Raw genomic sequence first — 12,462 nt, forward strand, 5'->3', positions numbered from 1 at the left:
GTGTGTGTGTGTGTGTGTGTGTGTGTGTGTGTGTGTGTGTGTGTGTGTGTGTGTGTGTGTGTGTGTGTGTGTGCCGCGATCACTCGAAAACGGCTTGGCCGATTTGAACGAAACTTGGTATACAGATCCCTTACTACCTGGGATAATATGTTCTGGGGGTCTCGCAACCCCCCTGCACATGTGGGCGGAGCTACAAACAGCAAATCAGACTTCACCCATTCATGTCAATGGAAAAAATGTAAAAGGCTGCCATTCTCACAGTAATCAAGCCACAGTCCCCACACTTTGCACAGTTGGTCACTTGGTGACCGAGGTTACAAATCCAGGAAAAGTGGGCGGAGCATAAAACAGCCAATCAAATTTCAGCCGTTCATTTTAAATGGGAAAATGTAAACTGCAGCTATTCTTACACTGTTAATCGCAGGGTTCTCAAACTTGCCACAGTTGGTCACTGGGTGAATGAGATAAGGTTCAAGAAAGTGGGTGGAGCCTACAACAGCCAATCAAAATTTATTATATAACTAGTGGGAGGCGCTGCTCAAATTATTTATTATTATGTTGTTACCAGGGACTAGCTATATCTTGTCTAGTCCGAATTTCCTTCCTCCTGCTGCTACCCTCTATTGGTGGGGTTCTCCCCCTTCCCCACCACTACACACGGCAATCTATATATGTATATATTCACTTGAGGTGTGCTGGATATAGATACTTTCAAATTAACCCTTATTTAGTGCGGATGTTAAAAAAAGTGCACTGTTGCACACTAAAGATTCCAATAAAAGCTGCTTTATTAGACACGGTTGCTAGTACAAATCATTGCATATATTACAAATTTTTAATATATGCAATGATTTGTACTAGCAACCGTGTCTAATAAAGCAGCTTTTATTGGCATCTTTAGTGTGCAACAACAGTGCACTTTTTTTTTAACATCCGCACTAAATAAGGGTTAATTTGAAAGTATCTATATCCAGCGTACCTCAAGTGAATATAGCCAATCAAAATTTACCTATTGATTTTCAAGGGGAATATTTAAACTGCTGCTATTCTTACACTTTTAATGGCAGAGGCTTCAAACTTGCTACAGTCGGTCATTGGGTGACTGGGGTCAAAGTTCACTAAAGGAGCGGGGCCACATACAGCCAATCAGATTTCCTTGGTGGATAAACTGCTTCTATTCACACATTTTTGATGCCTAGAACCTGACAGCTCACAAACTTGGTCATTGAGTGACTGTGTGTCAAGGTTACAAAAAGTGGGCGGAGCCAAAACAACTTTTACTGGGAAAATATAAACGGCAGCCATTCTTACACCGTTAATGGCAGGGTTCTCAAACTTTGCACAGTTGGTCATTGGGTCATAGATTAAGATTTTAGAAGGTGGGTGGAGCCTACAACAGCCAATAAAAATTCCCCTTTTGATTTTCAAAGGGAATATTTAATCTGCTACCATTCTCTTATACTGGTAAAAGCAGATGCCTCAAACCTGGTACAGTTGGTCACTGGGTGACTGGGGTTCAAATTCAGAAAGGGGGCGGAGCCACAAACAGCCAGATTTGTTTATTTTTCAATGGGAATATACAAAGTATTGATACCAAGGATCCCAAAGCTGATAAACTTGATAATTGAGTGACTGTATGTCAAGGTTAGAAAAAGTGGGCGGTGCCAACAACTACATTTTTTACATTGCATGGTTCCCAAACTTTACACAATTGGCCACTGGGTGACTGGGATGAATATTCAGATATGTGGGTGGAGCCTACAACAGCCAATCAAAATGTACCTATTAATTTTCAAGGGGAATATTCACATTGCTACCATTCTTACACTGTTAGTGGTAGAGGCCTCAAACCTGATACAGTCAGTCATTGGGTGACTGGGATCCAAATTCACTAAAGGGGTGGAGCCACAAACAGCCAATCAGATTTGTTAGATTGATTTCAGCCATTCTGTTATTGCCAGGGTTCTCAAACATGACACAGTTGGCCACTGGGTGACTGTGACTAATATTCAGAAAAGTGGGTGGAGCCTACAGCAGCCAATCAAAATTCACCTTTTGAATTTCAAGGGGAATATTTACTTTGCTGCCATTCATGCACTCTTAATGGCAGAGGCCTAACATCTGCTACAGTCAGTCACTGGGAGACTGAAATTTAAATTTTGAAGGGAGCGGGCCAAAAACAGCCAATCAGATTTGTTTAATTTCAATGGTAAAATGCAACTTATTGATGCCAAAGACCCCAAAGCTCATAAACTTAGTCATTAAGTGACTGTATGTCAAGATTAGAAATAGTGGGCAGAGCCAAAAACAACTAACTTTTTACATGGGGAAATGTAAACTGCAGCTTTTCTTACACTGTTAATGGCAGGGTTCTCAAACTTCACACAGTTGGTCACTGGGTGACTAGGATTAATATTCTGAAAAGTAGGTGGAGCCTACAAGAGCCAATCAAAATTCACCTATTGATTTTCAAGGGGAATATTGAAACTGCAGCCATTCTCACACTGTTAATAGCAGAGGCCTCAAACCTGCTACAGTCGGTCGTTAAGTGTTTGGGGTTCAAATTCAGTAAAGGGGCAGAGCCAAAAACAGCCAGATTTCTTTGCTGGATAAACTGCTTCCATTAGCACAATTTTGATGCCAGGAACCCAAAAGCTCACAAACTTGGTCATTGAGTAGTGACTGTGTGTCAAGGTTACAAAAAGTGGGTGGAGTTAAAAACAGATTTTTCTGGGAAATTGTAAACTGCAGCCCTTCTTCAGGGTACGTTTCCACTAACGCGAATTCGCATGCGTTCGTCGCATGCAAATTCGCATAACCAATAAAAGTGAAGGAGCCTGTGTCCACTTGTCAGGAAAACGTTGCGTTTTCTTGTGCAGGAAAAATCTGCACAACAGAGTTATCCGAATTCGCACGCCGCACACCGGCACGCGAATCGTCGGTAATGTAACTAAATAGGAAAACCGCAAGCTCTTTAGTATTGCGGTTTTCCCGGCGTTTCCGCATGCGATTTCGTCTAAAAACCCATGTCAATGCTCGCCGGGATTGACATGGTGAAAATCGCGTCGTTAAAACCTCGGGCGATTCCGCGTGAAAATCCGCATGGAAACGTCAACGAATCCGCAACCACATGCGGATTCGTTGACGCGGTTTCCGCGAGCAAATCGCGCCGCTCAAGTGGAAACGTACCCTCACTGTTAATGGCAGGGTTCTCAAACTTAGCATAGCTGGTTACTGGGTGACTGGGATTAATAATCAGAAAAGTGGGTGGAGCCTAAAAATGCCAATCAAAAATCACATGTCGCTTTTCAAAGAGAATATTAAAATTGCTGCCATTCTTGCACTGTTAATGGCACAAGCCTCAAACCTGGTACAGTTGGTCATTGGGTCACTGAGGTTCAAATTCAGAAAAGGGGACAGAGCCACAAACAGTGAATCAGGATTTGTTTCATTTCATGGGAAAATACAAATTATTGATGCCAAGGACCCCAAAACTCACAAACTTGGGCATTGAGTAGTGACTTTGTGTCCAGGTTACAAAAAGTGGGCGGAGCCAAAAACAAATTTCACTGGGAAAGTGTAAACTGCAGCCCTTCTTACACTGTTTATTTCAGGGTTCCCAATCTTTGCCCTGATGGTCACTGAGTGACTGAGATTAACCACTTGAGGACCCACCCTTTACCCCCCCTTAAGGACCAGCGCTGTTTGTTGTGATCTGTGCTGGGTGGGCTCTGCAGCCCCCAGCACAGATCAGGGTGCACGCAGAGCGATCAGATCGCCCCCCTTTCCCCCCCCATGGGGATGATGTGCTGGGGGGGTCTGATCGCTCCTGCGTGCAGGCTAGTTGCGGGGGGGGGGGCACCTCAAAGCCCCCCTCCGCTGCGACATTCACCCCCCTCCCTCTCCTACCTTTCCCCCCAGTGATCCGGGCTGCACAGGATGCTATCCGTCCTGTGCAGCCAGTGACAGGACGTCCCCTGTCACATGGCGGCGATCCCCGGCCGCTGATTGGCCAGGGATCGCCGATCTGCCTTACGGCGCTGCTGCGCAGCAGCGCCGTACAATGTAAACAAAGCGGATTATTTCCGCTTGTGTTTACATTTAGCCTGCGAGCCGCCATCGGCAAGTAGCAAGTAGCATGTATAAAGTGACAGTGCACATTTCCATAATATAAAGGTAGAGTATGAGTCACTCTTAGTAAAATGATAAAACAGTAAAAAAGTAAATTTAAAACAGGGGGAAACAGAGAAAGGTTTAGTTTTTAAAGGAGTGAGTGCAGCAGTATATTATGATAAGGCAAAAAAGGCATACTAAAAAAAAAAAAAAAAAAAAAAAAAGCAGTGTTTGCAGATGAGCAAATGTTCAACTTACTAAAGTTATGAGAAGCAGAGAAAGGTTTCATTTTTGAAGGAGTGAGTGCAGCAGTATATTGTGATAAAACAAGAAAGGCATACTAATGCTGCATACACACTTGAGATAAAAGTCTCTGGAAAAGGCAAGATCACAGACCAATTATACCCCATTCCATGTAGTATGAGAGCCATACCTACACAGTCTATTCTATGGAGCTGCACTCCCCATCAGACAGAAATCTTACCCCCTTCCATGTAGTATGAGAGCCATACCTACACAGTCTATTCTATGAAGCTGCACTCTATTCTATGAAGCTGCACTCCCCATCAGACAGAAATCTTACCCCCTTCCATGCAGTATGAGAGCCATACTCTACACAGTCTATTCTATGGAGCTGCACTCCCCATCAGACAGAAATCTTACCCCCTTCCATGTAGTATGAGAGCCACACCTACACAGTCTATTCTATGGAGCTGCACTCCCCATCAGACAGAAATCTTACCCCCTTCCATGTAGTATGAGAGCCATACTCTACACAGTCTATTCTATGGAGCTGCACTCCCCATCAGACAGAAATCTTACCCCCTTCCATGTAGTATGAGAGCCATACCTACACAGTCTATTCTATGGAGCTGCACTCCCCATCAGACAGAAATCTTACCCCCTTCCATGTAGTATGAGAGCCATACCTACACAGTCTATTCTATGGAGCTGCACTCCCCATCAGACAGAAATCTTACCCCCTTCCATGTAGTATGAGAGCCATACCTACACAGTCTATTCTATGGAGCTGCACTCCCCATCAGACAGAAATCTTACCCCCTTCCATGTAGTATGAGAGCCACACCTACACAGTCTATTCTATGGAGCTGCACTCCCCATCAGACAGAAATCTTACCCCCTTCCATGTAGTATGAGAGCCATACCTACACAGTCTATTCTATGGAGCTGCACTCCCCATCAGACAGAGATCTTACCTCCTTCCATGTAGTATGAGAGCCACACCTACACAGTCTATTCTATGGAGCTGCACTCCCCATCAGACAGAAATCTTACCCCCTTCCATGTAGTATGAGAGCCACACCTACACAGTCTATTCTATGGAGCTGCACTCCCCATCAGACAGAGATCTTACCCCCCTCCATGTAGTATGAGAGCCATACCTTCACAGTCTATTCTATGGAGCTGCACTCCCCATCAGATAAAATCTTTGCAAGATGCTGCACACAAAGATGCCTGTACACATTCAAAAGATCATTATCTGCAAAAGATCTCTTCCTGCAATAGATCCATTCCTTCAAAATGCATTCATAGTCTATGAGATCTACAGATCATCATACACACCTTGTTTAGCAGGCAATCATCTGCAGATCATCTGCAGATCAGATCCACCAGGATGGATTTTCAGATCTGCAGATGATTGCCAGATATGCAGATGAAGTCTGTTAAACAAGGTGTGTATGAGGATCTGCAGATCTCATAGACTATGAATGCAATTTGCAGGAATGGATCTATTGCAGGAAGAGATCTTTTGCAGATAATGATCTTTTGAATGTGTACGGGCATCTTTGTGTGCAGCATCTTGCAAAGATTTCTGTCTGATGGGGAGTTCAGCTCCATAGAATAGACTGTGTAGGTATGGCTCTCATACTACATGGAATGGGGTAAAATTGGTCTGTGATCTTGCCTTTTCCAGAGACTTTTATCTCAAGTGTGTATGCAGCATAAGAAACAGCAGTGTTTAAAGGTGAGCAAATGCTCAACTTACCAAAATCAGGTCATGAACCAGGTAGAGCGCCTCTGTGAGGTCTGGGGTGCTCTGTCTTAAATTAATAAGTGACTAGAATCGCCCAGAATGGGGGATGGGAAGGGGGAGCGACAGAGGTCGCATGTTGATGACATATGGTAGTAGGGCGGTCCAGTACTGTGATCAATGTGGGAATAGGATGCAAACCTATGTGTATGATGCTGGATGGGAGGGGAAGGGGGGGGGGTAGAAAGAGAGGGATATAGGCAAAGGGACTGGGATATACATAAGTAACAACATGCTTACTCCCATAGTGTACCTTGTATGGGTTGGTAGTGGATGGTGGAAAGCGCATAGGATTGGAGGTGGCCTAAATCTTAAGTAAAAACAATAGATGTGGTGTTTGTTATAGGGACGGAGGCTGGAGAAAGGAAATGTAGAAAAGTTAAATAAAAGTTGCACTTGGAATACATAAAAAGTACATGTAAAGAAAATGCATAAAAAAATGTGTTCATGCCACACTATGCCGAATGTTGGATCCAAAATATACTGGAGAGGTTCATTCCAGCTAGGGTTAATGGTACAGGGTGAAAAACAGAAAACTGCTGTAATAATAGGAGTATGGATACAAAACTATGCATAGTTGCAAAAATTTGTATGAAGCATAAAACTTGACGAAAATACATTAAAAATGATAAAATAAGTAAATGATCAATACAAAACAAGTGTAAGACAAATTTAATGGGTTCGAATAAAAGAGAGGACCATTTAAAATATATTAAAAAAAGATGATTCAATAAACTTTCTCTAATTGTTCGTTTAGACCTTCGGGCGTTAGTGTTTTAAGAATTTTAACGTTTCTTTATTCCTAAGGACCTCAAAAGCATTGTGCGGTGGGATGGATTCAATAAGCGTGAATTTAAGTGAATTCAGAGTACCGTTCCCGTCATATGCGCTGCGCAGCAGTGTTCGCTATTGCACTGCTGCATGCATTTTTCGAGAATCGCAGTGCAGATCCCATTCACTGTAATGAATGGGCTCAGCAGAGCAGCGCAGATGGCGTGAGATCGTACGTGTTGCATTCCAATCGCACAGCCATCTGCGCTAATTGATGTGAATGAGGCCTTACCTGCACACATCTCATAACCTCAGCCTGTTCGGTGCATTTTACCCCCATCCAAGCCACGGGTGCGCTGCCTCCACACACTGTACAACTGCAGAATATCTGAGCTTCCCTTATTCATAAAGATTATTACGTGTCATTATTTGTATTATTGGCGCTGGAAGCGATCTGTGCACCGCGAGGGGATGAATATATTGAACTGATTCTCATTTCCATCCTCCTGAGAGCTCCACAATAAGAGAGGTGAGTATATTTGTCTTCCGTCACTTTGCAATTAATCTAAATATTAGTTTTTGCGGCCAGGGTGTAACGGCTGAGCTTTGGAGTAATGAAGCATACATAATTTATAAGGAACTTGGTTCCCTGCCCTGGGAGACACAGCAAACCCGATTATTGTGAAATTAGTTCCTCCCGGATGCTATACATCTCAGGTAGAGTATATGACAGCTATTTGTCCTGATTATAGGCTCATTCCAGTGGTCCGCAAACGACCGTACATGGTTCTGCTGGGGCTTCATAATGTTCCACGCAATTTGGTAAATGATCGTTGCACGCTAGGCCATAAGTTTTGTATTAAACCTGGGTCATGTGATTGCCTTCAAACAATAAACCTGTCTCTTTACTTGATACTCCAGCGGCGTGTTCACTGATCCGCGACCAAGGGTGATAATCCATTTGTTATTCATACGTAAGTCTTCGTAGAGCCGAGAGCTGTTTTGCAGCTCCTGTGGTAGTCGCTCTGTGATTACCACTTCGGGAATTTTAGCACGTGATTAGTGTAGGCATCTTGGCACAGTTGAAATAACTTTGGGGTATTTAGGAAAACAAATCCACATAGAAAAATTCCGGAGCTGTCCGAGGAACACTGTCTGTTGATTTTATTTTATGCTCCGGACAGGCAGTATGCTAAACTTACATTTTGTAGACAACAGAGAGAAATGGCAGCGCATCTTAGGTCAGGCTACATCTGAATGACTGTCGGTATATGTGTGCAGAGTCTCTTCAAGGATACCCGACCCGAGGTGACATGTGACATGATGAGATAGACATGGGTATGTACAGTGCGTACGTTAAAAAGGGGCGCTGGGAAAAAAGGGCGCCGGGTTTTTAACGATAAGCATGGATAACATTTAAAATTGTATTGTACTGTATTTCGTTTAAAATTAATGTTTTTTAAAGTTATAAATCATTAAATAATGTGCATTAAATCGGCAATTGTAAAAACGTTAATCTTTCGTTTAAATAGTGAAACGTATAATAACGTTTAAAAAAAAAATTACTAAGTAACCCTCCCTGTACCTACCCCTAACCCCTAGACCCCCCTGTTAGTGCCTAAACCTAAGACCCCCCTGTTGGTGCCTAAACCTAAGACCCCCCTGTTGGTGCCTAAACCTAAGACCCCCCTGTTGGTGCCTAAACCTAAGACCCCCCTGTTAGTGCCTAAACCTAAGACCCCCCTGTTGGTGCCTAAACCTAAGACCCCCCTGTTGGTGCCTAAACCTAAAACCCCCTGTTGGTGCCTAAACCTAAGACCCCCCTGTTGGTGCCTAAACCTAAGACCCCCCTGTTGTTTTTTTCGTTTAAAAATAATGTAAAAAAAAAAAAAAGTACTGTTTTTCGTTTAAAAATAATGTTTGGGAAAAAAATATTGTACTGTTTTTCGTTTAAAAATAATATTTAAAAATGTATAAATCATTAAATAATGTGTAATCATGAGAAACAGTAATAAAACATTAAGTCTCCGGGCGCCGCTTTTAAAACGTTAGTTTTCTCCGGCGCCCTTTTTTCCTATCGGGCGCCCATTAAACGATATTTATTATAGGAGTGAATGGCGGCGCCCGATTTGTCCACTAGCCTCAGGCGCCCGAATTTACTGTTTCCATGTACAGTGCCCAGCACACTAATAATTATGCTGTGTTTCTTTTTTGTCTTTCTCTGCCTGAAACAGTTAAACATCAGGTATGTAAGTGGCAGTTCCTGTCTGAGTCAGAGTTGGGTCAGACTACAGTGTGCCCCTCACTGATAAGAAATTACAACTATAAAACATTTTGCTAGCAGAAAATGGCTTCTAAGAGCAGAAAAGAGGTAAAAAGGGCAAATAGTTCATAGAGTTTAGCTCTGGCATACTTCAATGAATGTGTCATTGAGCAAAAATAATAAAACAGTAAAAACTTAAAACGTAGATTGAAATATGAAATAAAACCGTGGAATATCTTAAAACGTTATTTTTAGTAGGAGAAGGATAGATACAATTGTTTATTTCATTAGTTTATTTTTACCTCGGTTGTCCTTTAAGGCAAATGCTTGCTTATTATTTCAGTTAGAGGTTAAGGTCCTCCTCAGCCGCTGGAGGAGCGATCGTGTCCCTGTAAGTGGCGCACATCCCCTGTGTATGGATATATGCTGTTTACTATGTGAATTACCAGCATTAGCGGTTTATGTGCTGATTGGTGGATCAATATTTTCAAAGGCTGGGTAACCAGGAAGAATTGAGGGTGTGGCCTTTTTTGGATAGTTCCCCATCAGGTCCATCTATTTGCATACTGCACTATGATTGGGTGATGCAGGCTGGTTGTGCACTATGTAAGTTGCATGCTTTGCTGTGCTGACTGGCCTGAACAAGAACCAGTGAGGCTGGAAACAGCGGGCCGTAGCCACTTGAGCAGCATTTTTATGTGACTTTTGTACTATTTTTGCATTGAATACAATAAAGCAAATTTTTATGTAAAAGAGCTGTGCTGGATTGAAATGGATAGTGTCTAAAGGCTCATACACACATCCAACATAACTCACAGCCAAACACACAACATGTCCAACTGCACAACAAGTTGTTTACCTGACAAGTAAGTACACATGCCAACCTACTGAACAATCAGCTCACTTAAAGCGGAATATAACCCTGCATTTCAACTTTGCTCTAAAACATTATTTACAGCATATTATATGCAACCAGCGGGTTTTTTTTTTTACTAGACCAGCATTGGAAGGGTTACACAGGGCTTTAAAGTTCCTGGAGATTTCTGCAACCGAATCCGAACCTGAAATAGATACATTTTGTTTACATAAATGTATCTAAGTGTGGCATGTGACTCATCTCTCTCTCACTGAGAAGGAGCTGGAGGACAGCCAAAGAGTGTGTAACTGTTTATCAATAGATACATCTCACTAAATAGAATGTATCCATCTGAACTTCTGCATATCTCTCCACGGAACTTGAAACCTCTGTGTTTAACCCTTCCAATGCTGGTCTAGTAAAAAAAAAATGCTTTTTGCATATAATATGCTGTAAATAATGTTTTAGAGCAAAGTTGAAATGCAGGGTTATATTCCGCTTTAAACTCTATGGGCTTGATTCACAAAGCGGTGCTAACCTACTTAGCACGTCTAAAGTCTTTAGACATGCTAACCAGGGTGCTAAGTAGGTTAGCACCGAATTTCTCAATCAGATCGTGCGCTAACTTTGCGCGCGCAAAGTTTTACGCTCGCAAAGTTTTATGCGCGCTAAGTCCCATAGGCTTTAATGGGCACTTCGCGCGGAGCGCCCTGCGCTCTGTGCAGTGTGCGCGTAAAGTTTTACGCGCGTAAAGTTTTATGCGCATAAAGTTTTATGCGCGAAAAGCTCGTTTAGACGTGCTAAGGGGGTTTTCACAGGCGTGCTAACAGTTAGCACCGCTTTGTGAATCAAGCCCTATGCGTACAAGCTTAACGACAAACTACACAACATGTCCACATTCAAAAACAACAAAGTTGTTCAAAAGAATTGTACACACGTTCCAACCTGCATGATAGTTGGGCAGGTTGATCCACCAGTTGGATCTGGCAAATAACCTGTTATCAGTTGTCATTTGGTTGCTTGCCACACACACACACCCAACTATCTTTCAACAGACTGAGTTTAAGAGATAGTTGGGCAGATTGATGGGACAAGTGTATGAACCTTAAGACCTTAACCTTTTGAGGACCACCTATATTAGATCCTACACTGCACTTGTGGCTGTTCTAGCCTGATGCGGCGTAGGATCTACGCTGCTCGCCGTTTCCACTCCCGACACGATCGTACGAAACCCAGAGGGAAGATTAAGCTGCCATATGACAGCTGACATCTCCCCTCAGTGATCAGAAGCCATCGCGTATGGCTTCTGATCACGCCATCACTATGATCGCCGGCGGAGCATAGTAATGACTGTGACAGCTGTGGCGGTAAGGAGGAGGGGGGGGAGAAATGGATCCACTCACCTCCCTGACGTATCCCCGGCGATCGGCGCTCCCCACCGCTCTGACCGGCATCGCCCCTTGCTCTGACGTCAGTGCTGGGTGCCGGCTTGATGACGTCATCCAGCCGTGACCCGGAACTGAGAGTCAGTACGAGCGGGGATGCCGGCCGGAGCGGAGGGGTCTACTGCGGCTTATTGCTGGAGCCTGGGAGGTGAGTAAAGGTTGCTGCATACAGGGGGGGACACCTGGCCACACAGCAAGCCCTAACAGGGATCCGGCTGCCTGACCCCCCCCCCCCCCAAATGTGCCTCCCCCCTTAAGGGGGGTTAGGCGACCAGTCCACCAAAGGGTTAAAGAGACTTCCTCCAGCCCCATAAGCATAGATGTGTCCCTCGCCATCCTCCTCAGTGCTGCCGTTCTCCCTAAGTAAGCGGCTCAGTCGGACTCAGTCTGACTGAGTGACATTCAGCCGGGGCCTCCTGCGCTTGCCAAGAAGGTCCATGCATGTGTAAAAGATCCGCTGCTGACATCACTGAGCCGCTTACCGGGGCTCACTGCGGCTGAACGGGACATCGTAGAAGGATGGCGAGAGACACAGCTTTGCTTGTGGGGCTGGAGGAAGCCCCGAGTTAGTAAAAAAACTGAAGTGAGACTCATCTCTGAGTCTCTTTAAGGAAACTTGGGCAGAGATGCTCTGTGGCCAAGAAGACACCTGACTAGGCCGGTCTGAAGAGAAAGTCGGACACTTGCCGGACACCGGTGCTCACAGTGGTCTACTAGGCCTGAACAAATGGAGTTTGCAATCCATCAGCTGAGTCAACGAGGCCCATAGATTCTCTAAAAAACGAGAAGTTAAGAGTAGATGAGAAACCTGCTGTTTGAAAGTTGGTCGGTGGAATCGGAGCTCCTCTATAAGCAGTGGAATAGGGCGGGTAAGCCTGGGGTAAAGTAATGAATTCATGCTGCATATAGGTATTATTTTCTATTACCTTCTCTCACTTCCATAATTTTCCCATCTCATTCT

General features: G+C 43.9%; 1 protein-coding gene across 1 annotated transcript in view; it reads left to right on the forward strand.

Moving 5' to 3' along the window:
• The first annotated feature begins 8,063 nt into the window (after positions 1-8,063).
• LOC137519526 (protachykinin-1-like) overlaps positions 8,064-12,462 on the forward strand; it is a 217,632-nt gene continuing 213,233 nt past the window's right edge. Inside the window, exon 1 of the mRNA XM_068238494.1 lies at positions 8,064-8,275. The gene's annotated coding sequence lies outside the window, so the exon portion shown is untranslated. The remainder of the gene's footprint in view (positions 8,276-12,462) is intronic.

Source organism: Hyperolius riggenbachi, chromosome 5, assembly GCF_040937935.1.
Source record: "Hyperolius riggenbachi isolate aHypRig1 chromosome 5, aHypRig1.pri, whole genome shotgun sequence".
Classification (NCBI taxonomy): Eukaryota; Metazoa; Chordata; class Amphibia; order Anura; family Hyperoliidae; genus Hyperolius; species Hyperolius riggenbachi.